This window comes from Petaurus breviceps, unplaced genomic scaffold, assembly GCF_028583685.1.
Source record: "Petaurus breviceps papuanus isolate PSGF00001 unplaced genomic scaffold, PetGlider_PUasm1.0 490, whole genome shotgun sequence".
NCBI lineage: Eukaryota > Metazoa > Chordata > Mammalia > Diprotodontia > Petauridae > Petaurus > Petaurus breviceps.
This window is the reverse complement of record NW_027186352.1, coordinates 24,480,149-24,498,525: the sequence shown is the minus strand read 5'-3', so window position 1 is coordinate 24,498,525 and position 18,377 is coordinate 24,480,149. Positions and strand designations below refer to the sequence as shown.

General features: G+C 41.0%; 1 long non-coding RNA gene across 2 annotated transcripts in view; it reads left to right on the top strand.

Annotated features, from left to right (window-relative positions):
* The window catches only part of LOC138172184 (uncharacterized), a 94,098-nt gene that overhangs the window by 51,369 nt on the left and 24,352 nt on the right, over positions 1 to 18,377 (top strand). For both annotated transcript variants that reach the window (XR_011171069.1, XR_011171070.1), the window contains exon 2: positions 13,146 to 13,303. This is a non-coding gene — a long non-coding RNA (uncharacterized lncRNA). The remainder of the gene's footprint in view (positions 1 to 13,145; positions 13,304 to 18,377) is intronic.

The following is an 18,377-nucleotide window of genomic DNA, read 5'->3' as shown; positions in this document are numbered from 1 at the left end:
TCATAAGCAGCACCCAAAGCAAAATACCAACTCAGAATATTTATACACTTCTCAGAGCCAGAGGGCATCACAACCCTCCTGACTCAGTGCCTAATTAGAAAGTAGGTGTGAAAGTTTTGCTACAAGCAAGCTTCCCCTAAGCAAGTTTCCCTTGATGGGCTCAGCCGTGAGGCCTATTAATGGGCAGGGAAGATCTTATATCCCATTAACATTACAGTGGTTCATGGAGCTGGATATATATTAAGAAATGTCTGTAGACAGAAAGTCATTAAAAGACAAACAAAAAACGAAGTAAAACTAACTAAAGGGAGACTGAAATAGGATAAAAGACGAAGGGAATGGTGGGTCTACTGGGTGGGTCTGTCAGAGGGATGGGGGCAATTCTAGCTGTTCCATAGCTGCTGGTACCATCAGGGATCAGGCCTCCAGGAAGCCCAGGGGGCTGGCTGCCCAATGATCATCTCAGCTTTGAGACGAGCCCTTTTTTCCTTGAATCCTCTAGGAGCTGGACAGCTGCTGCTGGAGCCATTTATGAAATATGAGATTGAGGTGACTTGCCTGTGGCCTGCTTAATGACAATGATTAAAGAAATGTTCTGCTCGTTAAAATTTAAGCAATGTGTAAAGGACCTGGTCAGGATAATTTTTAAATGCCTGGAGGTCCACATTGTGCAGTGTCTATATTCTGAGACTATGATGAGATCACTAAATACAGGCTATTCTGAATCTGATTAAGAAAATCAGCAGAAATGGAAGAGGGAAAAAGGCTATAAGGACAAAGAGGAAGAGGAAGAGGAAGACAAGGACAAGGAAGAGGCAGGAGGTGGCTGGGGCCTGTTCTGTCTGTCACCTGTAAGACCAGAGGTAAATCGCTTCCCTTTCTTTGAGGCTTGACTTTCATGGTACAGTAGATAAGAGTGGTGGAATGGGAGTCAGGAAGACCTGAATTCAAATCTGGTCACATTCATGAAGCATGTGACCCTGGGCAAGTCGATTCACCTCTTTGGCTTCTGTTTCCCTATCTGTAAAGAAAAGAGAGAACCTCTGTAAGCCCCTATCTCATCAGGCTTTTGAGAGGCTCACCTGAGATTATCTGTAAAGGGCTTAGGAAAGTCAGTTATTATTAGAAAATAAGGCTATTGGACCAGGTGAATCGTAAGGACCCTTCCAGCTCTGACATCCAATTAGTCTGCCTTTCAGCAAAGCAGAACTGCAGTAACTCAAAGGAAATGTGAGCGGTTCAAATTTAGAGCCATCTCCGCTCCAAATGTTTCTATCGACTATCAATAGAATTATTTACCATCAACCCATGGTAGAGCCTTCCGAGCTAGTATCGGTCTGATCACTTGTTGGACACGAAGTACCTTGACCCCAACATGGTGCTGTCATTTTGGTCCTCTATGAGAATGAAGGACAATAATCTTTCTTCTTACCTTTTTCTATACAAGCCAACCCCCCCTTCTGGGGCAGTTCAAAGCCCATCTTTTCCATATAGCCTTTCCCTACTATTGCAGGTTGCATGGATTTTCCTATTTTCTAATGGTCCTCTTTTAGGGCAGAGCCCATGTCTTACACTATTTCGGTAGTGTAAGACTTCTTGAATTCTCACTCCATTACGTCCACTGGGCTGGAACCAATGACCATATGTTACATTATTATAACTTTGATTCAAATTTGTGAATTTGAATACATGCAGCCGCTTCATTTTTCACACCGGTTTCACTGTTGTGGTACCTATTTCACAGGTTTGTTGTGAGCATGAAATGAGATGATGTACATGAAACATTTTACAAATTCTAAAATCTGGAAAAAACTCTGATGATGATATTGGCAGCAATGATGGTAATGGTGATGATCTTTATACTTCTATGCAAGTACAAAGTTATGTCTGACTTTTAAAATCCTTACTAGAAGCAATGAAAGATATACATATATATATATATATGTATACAACGAAACCCTTAGCTTTTTCTTTGAATAATATCTAAATATATTCGATTACATCTGCTTTGCAAAATTTGGCATGCCACTTCTGAATCATCTTTCTTGCCCTTGTGGAAACTGACTTGATTAATGTAATTAAACTATTGCTTGTTACTCAAGGCTCCATTAAAAAATTCCGAAATGTGGCCTTATTACTTGACTTCCAACTGATGGTTTTCCTAGTGTGATTTCTGAGCTGAAATATTCTTCGGCTTTGTTCCTGATAAAGAAATTGTTTTAGCACATCCTTTTCCCCTGCTGTGCATATGATTAGAGAAGTAAAGGTTAACCAGTGCACTAAATTTTTTTTTGTAAATTTGGTCTATTTTTGTTAACAATACATTTTAGTTTCCCCCTCTTTTTTTTCTTCAGCTTTATACGATCATAGGGGGTTATTATCTTTTCCCAGAAATGATTTGAGAATCTGACTGATTCAGAAAAAGAGACAGTAGCTTCTCTATCTCCTTACATTTCTTGTCATGCTATTGTCTCATAATGTCCTTCCCATGGTTGGCATCTATACTGGTAGGACATCCTGATGCAAATCTACCTGCACGAATGTCTTTTCTGTGCCTTTGGCTGATTTTGCCCCATGCCAACAGATTGGAATCTTGGCCGACTGTGGCTGTGAGATAGGGGAGTTTTAACTCAAGAGTCATCAGTAGCACTGAGAGTGGAATGGAATTTAAATGCATTGAACTATTTAACAACTAAGAAACAGTGCCTGGCACTGTGCTGATATCAGAAACCACTCTCTGAAGTACAGAGAGAAAAAAAGGGAAAATAGTGCCTGCTTTTGAGAGGCTTATATCATTGTGTGTGTGTGTGAGAGAGAGAGAGAGAGACAGAGAAAGAGAGAGACAGAGAGAGAGAGAGAGAGACAGAGAGACAGAGAGAGAGACAGAGAGAGAGAGAGAGAGACAGAGACAGAGAGACAGACAAACAGACAGACAGACAGACAGAGAGACAGAGAGAGTACAACATATCCAAATAAGTAAATACAAAATATAAATTAATTCATTCCACAAACATTTTTTGAAGTATTGTCTTTGTTCCAGGTACCATGGCTAGGCACCAAAAATTTTATTGTTTTTCAGTTGTTTCAGTCATGTCTAACTCTCTCTAAACCCATTTGGTCTTTTCTTGGCAGAGATACTGGAGTGGTTTTTGCCATTTCCTTTTTTAGATTATTTTACAGATGAGGAAACTGAGGCAAACATGGTGAAGTGACTTGCCTAGGGTCACACAGCTAGTAAGAGTCTGAGGCTAGTAAGCTAGTAAGCTAGTGAGTGTCTGAGGCCACATTAGAACTCAGGTCCTCCTGACTTGGGCCACTGTGTGACCCAGATGTGTACTTTCAGAATTTCAGTTTGGCAGCTATGGTGCTGCGGGTGGTACGTGCGGTAGATTAAAAAGGAGAGAGACCAATGAGGGACAACATTCACCGCTTGCGTACTTCTTTTTGTCTTTCCAGAATTTGTAATTGTTATTGGCATACAGTAGGCACTCAATACATACTTGTTGACTTGCTGCCGTGATGTGGACAATCCTTCCACCAATGTGCAGGTATCTTTCTACCTCAGAGTAGACAACTTTGGGGAGTCATTATGGCCAAAGCTAAGCTGGTGATGAACGTCTCCCCCACTTGGGGCTAGGCAGGTGCTTGATCAATGCAGCCTTTCATGGGTCCTGCAGCTAACACTATTAGAGTCTGGCAGGAATAATCAGGACTTTTATGTGACTGAGAGAGCCTTACAAGATACATGGTCACCTCCACGGCCCAAGGGAAATCAGAGGAAGACCTTGTATTTATCCAAGCCACGCAGACAGAGCTGTGATCATCACGGCCAATTTTTACACAGTGATATAAGGTTGGCAAAGCACATTTATTCATCTGAACCTTGTAACCGTCTTTGTAGATAGGTTATAGAATATGCTAAAATTAGCCCCCTTCTTTATTTCCTTATTAATCTCACTGGTGCATCCTTGGGACAGCTAGGTGTGTATCGAGTGCTGGGCCTGGAGTCAGGAAGACTCCTCTTCCTACGTTCAAATCTGACCTTAGATACTTACTAGCTGTGTGACCCTGGGCAAGTCACTTCACTCTGCTTCAGTTTCCTCATCTGTAAAACTGAGCTGGGGAAGGTATAGCAAACTCCTGCAGTATGTCTGCCAAGAAAACCCCAACTGGGACCACGAAGAGCCAGACACGACAGAAACAACTGCATAACAACAGTGTGTCCTGGGTGTTCAAGTCTTTTAACCAGCATTTTATCTTGTCTCTATCCTCTCTCCCTGCCTGCCAGCTCATCAAGCTCTCCATCCTTCTCGCATGTCTCTCTCGCCCTCCCATTTCCACAGACACCACCATGCTTCATCCCCTTATCCCATCACACCTCAGTGATTGTAACAACAACAACGTAGCACTTTGGGGTTCGCAAAGATTTACATACATTATCCTGTTTGATCCTCACAGCTACTCTGGGATGTAGGCATTATTATTATTCTCATTTGACATTTGAGGAAACCGAGGCGAGAGGTTTACATAGCTTGCCCAGGGTCATACATCTAGTAAATGTCTGAGGCTGGCATCACACCCAGGTCTTCTCACCTCCATGTCCAGCACTCTATGTACTATGTGACTTAATATAGGATGCCTAGACTTTTCTGGGGTGATAGCTGGTCTCTCTACTAACCGTCATTCACAACAGGGTTGGTCAAAGAGGGAGGGCTTCCAAAATAACAGAAAACATCATGGAAGATATCTTTATTCAAATGGAGACCCGTCAGGTTGACTTTGGAACCCATTTCCTCCAGTGCGATGGCATAAGGTGATGCACTCCAGTGATGGTGACAGAAGTGGCTGGGGCAGATGGATGGGAGAAACAGGAAATAAGAATGGACCCAGCTTGATGAGGCAGATGTGGGTGAGAAATAAAAGAGATGAGTGAAAGATGCCTCCAAAGGGGAGGAAGTATGGCGCAGAGTCAGGAAAACCTGGGAGCGACTCCCACCTTGGATACTGACTAGCTGTGTGACCTTGGGAAAGCCAACACCCTCTCTGAGCCTCAATCTCCTGTGTAAAAAGGAGGAGAATAAGGCCCTCAGCACCTACTTCCCAAGATTTGGTGAGCCTTGAACTCAACAATGTGCATAAAGTATTTTACAACAATTCAAATACAATATAAATGTCAGGTACTAGTATTATCATAGGAGACAATGGCTCATAGGTGCCAGAAGTGCAGAAATGACAACCACTTATTGATTCTGAAGAAGTGTTGGCCCTGGTATAGTAAAAGTCATCCCTGAATGTTCACCTGAGATGAGATGTCGCCCTTGTGCAGATTAGACCCATCCAAGGCTCTATGATATATGTGACTCTGGAAACAGCCATGATGTGCTTACATCAAGTGAAGTGTGAATCAGAAGAAAGATTGATATGCTCAGTGGAGGTGTTTGTTAGTGTCTAGGAAGATGGCTTATAAAGGGAGCCAATGGCATGGGCTCTTGCCATGCTTCTCTTGGTAGATGGCATTACAGTCCTTGCAAGGAATCAAACTTGGATCAGTTGGAACTCAACGAGTGTTTATTAGGAATGGCTTATCCACAAGGCATGGGGTTCAGTGTGGGAAACATGGGACAAACATGAAGCAATCCCACCCCTCAAGAAGCTGACATTCTACTGGGGGAAGAGAAGTAAAGGCAAAGTCCATGTGTTTATGTATATACACACACATAGACACGTGCATCTATGTATATATGTACCACATGAGTGGTTTGTGCTTACTTATCTAGAGATATATATTATATATATATACATGTATAGTATACATTATATAGCTCTCTATATTATATAGATGTCTATTTTATTTAGATCCATATAGACCTATGTGGATCTATCTACACACATACTTTGTATGTATGTATGTATATCAAAATGCACACACATACTAAAAGTAATATAAAGCATTATATCATATTCTTATATATTCATATTTAATAATATTTTATATATAATACTATATTAATACTTACAAATTTGTTTATGTATAACATGATATGATATAATGTAATGTGATATGATATGATATGATATAATACAATATAACACAACACAGCATAATATAACATAATAATATAATATAACGTAATATAACATAACAATATAATATAACATAACATAACGTAACATAGCACAATATAAACTATAAAAATGGTACTACTAACTCCTGCAATAAAACAAGGCCTCATAAAAGGAGTGGTGACTGAGCTGTGATTTGAAGGAAATTAGGGAATATATGAGATTCTATAAGAGGCAGCTAGGTGACTCAGAGATGAGAACGCTGGGCCTGGAGTCAGGAAGACATGAAGTCAGACATGCTCTTGAACACTCACTAACTGTGTGACTTCAGTTTCCTCAACTGTAAAATGATCTGGAGAATGAAATGGCAAACCACTCCAGTATCTTTGCCAAGAAACCCCATGGACAGCATGGTCCACAGGGTCACAAAGAGGCAGAACAGCATGAGTCAGAGTTTGTAAATAAAAGTGGGGGATGGACTGCCATGTACAGAAAATCAAGAACAGGTCAGTTTGATACAACCAGAGTGTGTGTGAAAGGGATTTATACAAAACAAACCTAGAAACCAAAGTGGAAGCCAGTTTGGGAGGCTCTGACTACCATGCCGAAGATTTTCTATTATATCCTAGAGAAAGGAGGCAATCCTTCGGGAGTAAGAGAAGAACGTGGTCAGGTATTTGGTTCAAGATGATAGTAATAATGATAATTAGAATTTCTATGCTGCTTCAAAGTTTGCAAAACACTTAACAAAAGTAATATCATTTTATCCTCCAAACCACCATGGGAGGTAAGCATTATTATTACCCCCATTTTATAGATGAGGAAACTGAAGCCACTGAGTTTAAGTGACTTGCAGAATGTCACATGGCTAGGAAGCAGTATCAGTTCATCAGTTCAGTAAGAGCTATCTATATCTATAGATATACATGTATGTGTGTATGTATGTATGTTTGTATGTGTGTGTATGTATGTACATGAATGGGAGAAGATGTGAAGGCAGTTGTCCACAAGTTGGAAATGGGAAGGGTGCGGGTGGGGAGTGGTGATGGCCTGAACTTTGGTCTAGTGGGGTGGGGGGAGGGAAGTTGAGAGCTGTGAGAGATACTATTGGAAATAGCATCAATAAGACTTTTTACTTGTTTGTATGTGAGGGGGAGTGAAGAGTTAAGGAGGTTGTAAATTTGGGTGGATGGAAAAATGGCGGAACCATCAACAGAAAATGGGCAGTTGACAGGTATAATAACCTATATATAATAATATAATAATAACCTATCTTAGGTTATTGAGGAAGTGTACTGAGTTCCCCATTGGGCATGCTGAGTTTGAGATACCTAGGGGACATCTGATTGGTGGCATTCAGCAGTCAGTTGGCAATGCCAGACTCAAGTTCAGGGTAGAGCTCAAGACTATAAAGATTTGAGAGTGATCTGCTTAGAAGCAGTAATTGAATAATTGTGAGTTAATGAGATCCACAAAGGAGAGAGGAGAAGGGAAGATGGCCCTTAACCATGGATGCTCTTCAGGGACACCCACAGCCAAGGGAAGCAGACTAATCCTATGTAATGGCCACCATATTGGGGATTTCATGGAGTCGAAGAAGGTGGTGGAGGCATGGGCATAGGAAATGTTCCAGTGTGAGGGGGTTCTGATGAGGTCAGAGAGCACTGAACTGAGCTTGTGAAAACTCATGCTCATTTGAGAATGTGTGAATACCACACATTGACTCCTCTCCAAATCTTTGTCTATTGCTGAGGACTCAAGATTTTGTCGTTGTTGTTCAGTTGTTTCAGTTGTGTCCAACTCTCTGTGACCCCATGTGGGGTTCTCTTGACAGAGATCCTGGAGTAGTCGGTTATTTCCTTCTCCAGCTCATTTTCCAGATGAGGAAACTGAGGCAAAAGGGTTAAGTGACTTGCCCAGTGTCACACAGCTGGTAAGTGTCTGAGGCTAGAATTGAACTCAGGAAGATGAGTCTTCCTGACTGCGGACCCAGACTTGGTAGCATTCATGATGTTTCTTGATTCCATGCATTTGCTGTGGCTGCCCTCCATGCCTGGAAAGCTCTTTCCCCTCACCTGTGACATCTACCTTCTCTGGGTCATTCAACACTCAGTTTAAACCTCATCTTTTGCAAGAAACCTTTCCTGATCTCTTCTTTCTAAAATTACTTTAATATTGTATATGTCCTCTCTGTCTCTGTCTCTCTGTTTCTGTCTCTCTCTGTCTCTGTCTCTCTTTTTGTTTCTATGTCTGCCTGTCTGTCTCTCTCTTCCCTCCTTTACAACTATCTACACAGTTATCTGCAAGTTGCTTTCCCCAATAGAATGTGAGGGCAAGGACAAAGTTTTTGCCTTTCTTTGTATGCCTTGTACTAAGCACAGTGCCTGGCATGTAAACCCAGAAGAAATGCTTGTGGACTGAAGCCTGAACTTCACTTCTTATGATCCTTGCTCTCTAAGCAAAGGAAAATTCACTCAGTACCTTAGACACTGTCTAGTTATGATCCTCCTGTGCCTGCAGGTAGGACTGAATGGAATAGTTTGCTATTCACAACTGGAAAACAAAGTGGACAGAAAACATATGTTGCCTTACTTTACCCTGTAAATGGATAAGTGGACAATCAAATTATTCTATAGATAGATCGACTTGGTTCCTAGATGGACCACAGATGGAACATGAGCCATTGACCCATCTCCCCTCCCGCTCCACAATCCTCCTCCAAACTTATTCAAAATTGATGCAGTCACAGAAAGTAAGGACTTAGAGGTGACCAATTAACTGTAAAGATGAGGCCACACTAGGTTATTTCTTTATGAAGTATTAACGAGTTTCTCTATTAAATTGACAAAACAATTGGTCACGTGATAATTGGCCACACCCCTGACAACCCTTTAAAAAGGCAAAGTTCTAAGGCAGTCCACGTTGGGGAATGCTTTGTGGAAGAAGAGCCCAGCCTGGGAGTACCTTTAGGAAGTCTGCTCCTATATGTATACCACAGATCAGTGGAGGCGGGAAGAGATCACTCCCTGCTACTCTTCCAAATTAGCCTTGGTGCTTTGAGGTCGAACTACTTTCTTTGAAAGATCCAATCATCTGGTAGTTTTAGCATCTGTCTGTTTGGGTGCGCTTAGGCTGGAGTCAGCAGCCAACCAAGAGATAACTCTTCAGGCAGACAAAGATACATAGAGGCAGTCACTTAAGGTTGGAAGCATCTGCAAGGTGCATGATCCCTGGCAGTAGAGAAGAGAGCTGACTCTAGACTCAAGAGAGAGCTTGATAACTGATAACTGAATTGTAGAGGAAACTCCACAAGGAGATAAAGGATATTAAGGTCGTCCAGGATGGAAGGCAACCGAACTAATTGTGGCATACAAATGTGATGGGATTCTATTATTATAGAGTGTAAGAAATGAGGGAGTAATGGATTTCAAAGATGCTTGAAATGATGAAATAGATAATTTTGAAGAGATGGGGAAAGATTTGTCTGAAGAGTAAAATAAGCAGAACGAGGAAAATAATTTAGAAGATAACAACAACACAGTGGAGACAAATACTTTTTAGAGCTGTAAGAACTATGATCAGTGCAGTGAGTATCCATGATTACAGAGGACCAATGAAAAAGCTTGCTATCTACCCCCTCAGAGAATAGTAATCAATTTGTAGTGGGGAGGGCACAGAAAGAGACATTAAAAAATGTGACCAATGAGAAGATATATTTCATTTACCATACAAACTTTTACAAAGGAAAATGTTTTTTTTTTCTCCTGTGGGGTGGGAAAGGTATAAGGGAGAGAAAAATAAATTTCTGTTAATTAAAACCAAGTAAAAATTTAATTAAAAGAGTTTTCTTGGTCACATGCATTCCCAACCTATGTGCCTCACTACCATCATACTGTTTATACCTAGTCTTCCCACAGAAACTACATATATGTATGTAAATATATACAAATATATACATAGATCTGCATATGCACACATATGTGTGTATGTATGAGAGGGGGAAGCCTTAGGTTTTTTTGGAAGTTTTGTAACTACTGCTCTTAAAATGTCTTCATAGTTAAATGCCTTTGGTTTGAGCTAATTGTGTCTATTGACTGACTGTTAAGGTGAGGCTTATTGGTGGGGGCTTGTGAGGAAAGAAATTTTGGAAGGAAAAAAAATTGCAAGGAAAAACCCATAGGTTACCCTAGAACCTGGAGTAGCAATTATCCTCTGGGAACCTGACCTGACAAACTGGAGGAAGTCAGTGGGATTCCTACAGAGATGTATAGATATAGACATATGTAGTAAGGCAGTAAGGTGGTGCAGCAGAGAGAGTGCTGGGCCTGGAGTCAGGAAGATTCATCTTCCTGAGTTCAAATCTGGCCTCAGACACTTACTAGCTTGTGACCCTGGGTAAGTCACTTCATCCTGTTTGCCTCATTTTCTCATCTGTAAAATCAGTTGGAGAAGGAAATGGCAAAGAACTCCAGTATCTCTGCCAAGAAAACCCCCAATGGGGTCATGGAGTCATATGTGACTGAGATGACTGAATAACAACAACAAAAGACCCACAGTCTGTCTCTGTCTCTTGCCATGTCTGTCTGTCTGTCTGTCTATACCCCAGGATTTAGTGCTTCAGAGAGAGATGATGAGCTGGGCCCAGAATTGAGTTGGGCTCAACTATGGAGCTGAGTGGGAAATTGGGCTGCTTTCCATGTCTCTGAACTGCCCGTGATACCAAAGTCCACTTTTTGAGCATCAAGATTGTCCCAGGAATTCCACATGGGAATGAAACATGGAGCACCTCAGTCTTAGGAGAATGAAAGCAGGTGATGGAAAGACACACAGGGGCCCAAGATGGCTTCAGCATGCTACCGATCATGAGTTACCAGTGATTATATTGTGTATGAGGTGTTTTACAGATTTGGGATGGACTCTAAAAGAGTGGCTGGGCTCAAGATGGCAGAGGGACAGGAACAGGGGAGATGGCCAGAAGGAATGAGCTGCCCTCCATCCCCGGCAGGGCACAGCCACCTCACAGTGCACCCTTTCCCCCATTTTTTCATGTGATGGTTTGGGACATGTAGCATCTTGGTGTACCTCAATGGAAGACTTGGCCAACTTCGCTTCCCCAGACCCAGCTCTGAGCAGCACGAGCCAGTATTGAGGGTTGGAGATGGCAATATTCTGCCAGCACCCAAGGGGAAGATTGACCCAGGGAAGAACAATTCCGGAGCCTAGATCCCCAGGGATGTGCGGACTAGGGAGACTGAACTTCGGAATGTGCACAGACCCAAAGAGAACCTCACAGTTAGAAGCTAACTTCCTTGAAGACAGGACCAGGTTTGTTTGCCTTCCTTTGTATTCCCAGTGCTTAGCACAGCAGGTGCTTAATAAATTCTTGTAATTATTGCCAGTGATGATGATGCCAACATGGAGGCAGGTAAGAGGAAGGAGAAGAGGCTCTTCCTGTCATTCAGTGGTTGTTGGAAGAGGTTCAAAGAGAGAAGAGGGGTCTTGTGAAGGAGTGAGAGGAAGAGTCAGGGCAGAATGGGGAGAAGTAATAGCCCCAGAGGTAGGAAGATGCCAGTTAGAAGCAAGGGGTTAGGGAGGACCAGGAAAAGAGCACTTGACCTCAAGGTAGAGGAGCTGGGTTCAAATCCCACCTTCCTCCCTTCCAATCTGTGTGAGCTTGGGGGCGTTGCCTTGGTTTCCTCATCTATACAAGGAGAAGCTCAGACCAGGTGGCCTCTGAGGTCTCTTCCTGCCTTAATCCTATGACCTCAAGGGAGGGGGCAGAGCCAGAAAGAAGATGATGACCCCAAGGCTGGAGGGGATGGACTCAAGGGAAGCAGGAGAAAGAGTAGAGGAGCCCAAACTGAGTGAAACAAAGAGCTGGCAGAGTGCATGGAGCTGAAGAGGCCCCTCAAATGGGAAACTTGAGTCAATGCCCCCATATCACAGATGAAAAAACTGAAGCAGAGAGAGGAGGGGTACCTTGGCTAATGAGATAATATATGTCAAGTGGTTTGCAAATTTTGGAGTGTGTGCTGCAGGAATGGACATTGTTTTTGCCCTGAGAGAAGTGATTTTGGTATTTTATTATATTAAACATATGAACTATACAAATGCCAGCTGGTCATATTAATTAGGATGAATAGAATGGAAGACCCATCTGAATGAGAGAAAAGTCTGGAGTGAGTGTGTGTCTATATACACATCGCACCTATATGTATCTTCCCTATATAAGGCGTATTCCATTTTACATATAAAATACAGTTTTCTTACTTTCAAGGACACAGAATAACTGGAACTAATTACTAGCAAAAGGGTTACCAAATAGAGGTTCTCCTCGGTCTGCTTTAATGAATTAGAAAATTAATTTGCCATCAACAGTGTCCATTTGAATAAAAACCAGTGGGCTAGGAGAGCAAACTGGTTTACGACAATCTCTGTAATCTTGTCTATGCTATTAATTTACTCAATAGTCCATTTTGCTGTGGATAGAAAAGTAAGCAATTAATATCACCCACATTCTCAATAACTAATTCCAAATTACTGCATTTTTAATTATTAGTAAGAAAATTAAAACTAATCACTATACTGATTCTCCCTCTCTCTCCAAAACAAATGTGTAACACATAAAATGTTTTAAAAGTCAGAGTAGTTTTTAACTTAAAACTCCACTAAGACTTTGGAATGCCCTGTATACATGATGAAATTATACGTGTACACATAGACACATGTGTGTATACATGTATATATATGTATTTATGTGTGTGTGTATAAACATGTGTGCATATAGATGTGTGTGTAAATTTTTTTGGGAAAGGGCCCAGATGTTTGATTTCAATGGTTTGGGTGAGGTGCTGCTTATGCCAGTGCAGACCTACATTCTCTCTGCAATGTATAGTCTTAGAGAGCTGTCTGGGTCTTCAGAGGTTAGATGACTCACCCAGAGTCCTTAGAGGCAGGATTTAAACCCAGAGTTTCTTGACTCTGAGAGTAGCTTTCTAGCCACCATACCAGTCTGTCTCATTTGTTACATTAAGTGGTGAGTCTTCTATAATTGTATTTTCTTTAATTTTTAATTTTTTTAGGTCTCTCTGGAGTTTCTCATCCTCACGCATGGCAGACCACATCTGCCCTTGGCAAAGCTCTCTTCCTGCCCTCTTCTGGAACTTCTAGAAACATTCGTGTTCGATGATTTTACGTTGTGAGCTGTACTACCCTAATCCTGGAGACCAACTGGTCCTGTGTAAGTGAGGAGCTGTCCCTTCCTTTGAAAGTTGGCTTTGCATTTGCCCTGTGCTGTCCCTTCTGTAGTATGTTTTGGAGGTGGTGGCTAGCTGTCAGCCAGCTGCCTTTGCTGCCCATGACTTCATCTTCACTCCTTAAAGCTTCACTTATGTGAGTTAACAAGAACTGTGACAAAGGGCTGTAGCTTTCATCATTCACCAGCCTGGCTGATTCTTTTGGGAAGCTTGCCGTAAGTCTCCAAATGATTGAAAGTAGCCCGGAAGAAGGAATTATGAACTTAAAATATTTGGATGTTGGAATCTATCCAAATTAAAAACAATACTGCCTTCAGATCTTTAAGTAATATAAGCTTAGAATGTAATGTGAAGTTGTAATCCTTTGCTTCTTTTGAAACAATTAATAGTCATAAATGCAAAGTCAAACACTTGTACCTGGATGTGGTCTGTGATGATAACAGCTAGTATCTATATGGCCGTTCTACATGTGCTATCTCATTTGATTCTCATAAGAGCCCTGGGAGGGAGGTGCTATTATTCTCCTTGTTTTACAGATGAGGAAGCTGAGGCTGGGAGAGCTGAAATAACTTACCCAGAGTTACACAGCTAGTTCATCCTTTAACCCAGAAAGTCCACTGCTTAGGCTATACCCCAAGAAAGTCAAAGAGAGAAACAAAGATAGAAATATATAATACAAAACTAAGTAGCACATTTTATGACAGTAAAAGACCTGGAACAAATCAGATGCCCATCAATTAGGAAATGGCTAAAAAGGTTGGGATTCATCAATGTAATGGAATAATACAGAGCTGTGAGAAATGAAAAACATTCTGAACACATGAACTGATGCAAAGTGAAGTAAGCAGAATCCAGGGGAAAACATATATAATGATGGCAACAATGTAAATGGAAAGAAGAACAGAAAAACTGAATCACTAGTAAATGTAATGACCAAGCTTTGCCAGGAAAAAGAGATGAAAATGTAACCTCCCTTCCTTCTTTATAGAGGTGGGGGACTATGGGTAAAACACTGTAGCTGCTGCTTAAATCTTTTAGTGTCCTGATTTTTTTTTTTACTAAACTACTGTCTTTCTCCCCCCTTTTGATTTTACTCTCTTATAAAAGATGGTTCTTTGTGTGGGAGGGGGGAAGAGCTACACTGGAAAATGAATGTGATATATGGGCAAAATATATCAATACAAATTAAATAAAGAAAATCCTTTAATGCTTTCTATCTAAAGCTTTCTCATTTTTAAAACTATTATTCATTCTTTTTATCAGATTTTTCTGATCTGATGCTAATCCTCAGGTGCTAATGGTTTTTAGCATGGCCCATTTCCAGTTTTGCCTGATGTCTGTGACCCTGAATTCCTGGTCCTGTGCAGACTGGCTCAGTTGGGCAGACAGCTCCAGGTGCTGGTGATGGCTGGGGTGGTGGGGAAGCTGGGAGTGGGAACTGGAGCAAGGGAAGGGAACCTAAGATAGGGAACATTCCACTCCATGAGTCCTGAATCCATAGAATAAGGAAGGCTTCCTATACAATGAACCCCAAATTCAGAGTCACATCATGGAATGGGAGGGTTTGTCCAGCTGCTTGCTTGCTTCTTTTTTTCCTCTTCCATTTATGGTAATCCTGTTTATATGACCTTTTTCTCTACTCCTTGAAAACTATGGGTGGAGGTTTAGGGGTTGAAAGAGAAAAGAAAAAGAAAAAAGCACCCCATTTTGAAACAGTTACCAAAAGGGGAACATTCTCCATTTTTTAAAATGTCTGATGTCATTTTAGCTTTTTACATAAAAATTTCATTTGACATCTAACATAATTTACATTTAAATCATTACTTATGCCAAAGGAAAAGACTTTTTTAAAGAAAACCCTGCAACTTTTCATTCAGAAGAAGCAATTGCTCCTGGAAACCAGGAGGCCTGAGCAGTTGTCCTGGCTGGTGGTAGTTCACTGCCTGCCCATTCTGGACCCAGGCTCTCCTCTTATCCCATTGCTGAGCATCGCAGTAGGACCAGAGATTGTGGAAGGGACTTCCGAGGTCATATGCTCCATCTCCCTCATTTTACAGAGTGGGGAAACTGCGGCCCAAGGGCACAAAGGTAGCAAGTAGCAGCATCAGGATTTGAACACAGTGCCTCTGACTCCAGAACCAGTGCTCTAGCTTTTGTTTTGCCTTGAGATACAGAGGAAAGGCATAAGACACATTCCCTATCCTTCCTTCCAGATTTACAGTCCAGGAGGCCTGCACTATGTGTGCCCAATGTCAATAAAAGGTGGCAAAAGATGTTCTCAACATGGCTCCAAGGCCTTATGGGTGAACCAATTGGGAATGCTGCAGGCATTCAGAGGGAGGAAAGCTCAGCTCCAGCTCTTAGTTCCTATCAGGGAAGCCTTCTTCGTGAAAGTCACCTTGGAGTTACGTCTTGAAGAATTGTTGGGAATATATATATATATATATATATATATATAAAATACATACATATATGTATATACACACACATATATGTGTCTATATATTCATGTACTGTATGGGGTATGTATATATATATATATGAATGTGTGTGTTTATGTGAATATAAGTGTGCAGTATATACACATATTAATTACCCAGTATGTATATATTTACACACCCATACATGTGTACTATGTACACACATATGTATATAGGAAACTAAGTAGGGTTCTGGGCTCAGGAAGACTGACGGAGAAAGTCACTTTTAGCCTCTGTCTACCTTCATGTTCTCAACTATAAAATGAGGATAATAGCAGCATTTATATCACAGAGTTATCGTGAAGATCAAAGGAGATTGTATTTGTAAATCGCTTAACACAATACCTGTCACAGAGTAAGTATTATATAAATGTGTCACTATATATCTAGGTATGTATAGACATAGAGTATATGTATCACTATATATACAATAAAAATCTCTCTATAAATATATATGCATAGACAGTATATACATATCACTATATATGCTATGTGAAAATAGCTAGATATGTATATGTACATGTACATATGCCTAAACATGCATATATGTGTGAACACACACAAACATCACATCTATGTATTTAAAGACGTTTTCATGAGGTAGATGGAATGGTGCCTTGGCTCCTTTAGGACAATGAGGACTTTTGACTTCGTATCTAGTGGATCTAGTGACTCGAGTGCCAGGGCTGGAGTTAGGAAGATGCCTCTTCCCGAGTTCAAATATGGGCTCAGACATTTACTAGCTGTGTGGCCCTAGGCATTTCACTTTGCCCTGTTTGTCTCAGTTTCCTCATCTATAAAATGAATTAGAGAAGGAAATTTGAAACCACGGCAGTATCTTTGCCAAGAAAACCCCAAATGGGGTCATGAAGAGTCAGACACGGGTGAACATGATTGAATAATGTTGAATACGTAGTAGGTGCTTAATTAAATGTGTACTGATCAATTTTTTTCTCTGGTTGTATCTTTTGCCCTTTTTGAGTTACTTGTGTAAGTGGAGATGAATAAACACCCTGTTTTATAGGGAAAGAGAGTTAAGAAACACAGAAGGGAAGATTTGACCTCTTCCTTATGGGCCTGGTATTGCCTGGGACCAGACTCCATTGAAAAGTGTGAAAACATTCATCTTCTAGAAGTAATTCTGATTCCCATGGCAAAAGGAGGGAGGGCCAAATGTGAACCTTCTTGATTTAGTTGGTTTTGGTTGAGCTGAGCCTTTGAGGCCTTGTGGGAAGGCAAATCAAGCTCTCCCATTCCTGGCCTTGTAGACTCTTTTGCCTAGTTCTTTGTTCATTTTCTCCAGATTGAAAACAAAACATAACAAACAAAACAAAAAAAAACCTAGAAAATTGAACAAAGCTAACCAACAAATGAATGAATGAACAAATAAATAGAGGAATGAATGAATAAATAAATCACCAAGTAAATAAGAACTACTAACCCAACCTCCACAGGAGGGCACTGTCGTGTGCCTGTGTTCTAGGCTGTAACTGGATCAAGGATCAGCTGGATGGTTGAAAGTGTTGGGACCTTTCCCTAGATGAGGAAAATCACAGTGTCCTCAACTCAGAGGGGCAGATTTGTACAGGGAAAGAGTTAGTAGCAAAAATTCAGTCTCTCTCCAGGAGCGCAATACCAGGGCCATGAATTGTCATTCTTTAACCAGTAAACCTGGTTGAATGTTGGGTTTGAATATCCCAAAATTGCCAAATGGAGAAACATAATAGTTCAGAATGAAAATGAAATTCCCTGGAACCCTTTAGGGATACTGGACCAGAGGGAAAATTATGGTGCCCAGATACAAAGAAATATTTTTCTTCCATAGAGAAAAACAAATCTAGTGTGGTAAGTGCACAGAAGGAAGGATGTATGCAAGGGAATTTCCCAGACTGTTTAACGAGGCTAAGGAGAAGGCTGCTTCCAATTCACTTCTCTGGGAGCTGGGAAGGCAGAGATTGGGGCCAAATGAAGACAAAATTTCCGCCCCATATCCTGATATCCAGTCACACTGACATAGCTTGGAGTGTTCTAAGGACCAATATAGTCAACATTTTACAAAGAGGATCAATCCTACATTCATTTAAATGAATTCATTTACATGAGTAGACATAGAGAATTTATTTACTCATTTGTGGTATAATTCTGAACTGTATACATTAGTAATCTGTGATAGCAAATGTCAAATATAAATATTACAGATGCTCTAAATATTATATCTATATCCATGTATATGCAGATCACCCATATCTAAATCTTTCCAGGCTTGTCACATACTACCTTTTCATGTACAGTCCCGACAAACAGGTTTACTTTTTGTTCTCAAATACAAAAGTCCATCTCCTATGTCTATGACTTTGTATGTGCTGCCCCTTGTGCCTGCAAAGTTCTCTCTCTTAACCTCCATCTCTTGGAAAACTTGCCTCTCTTTAGGACTCAGCCCAGGTGTCAACTGCTACAAAAGGCTTTTCTACATTGCCTCATTTGCTAGTGCCCCTGTAGATATCTTCAAATACAGTTATTCAAATACACATATGACTATCTCCCTCTTCTCTCTCTCTCTCTCTCTCTCTCTCTCTCT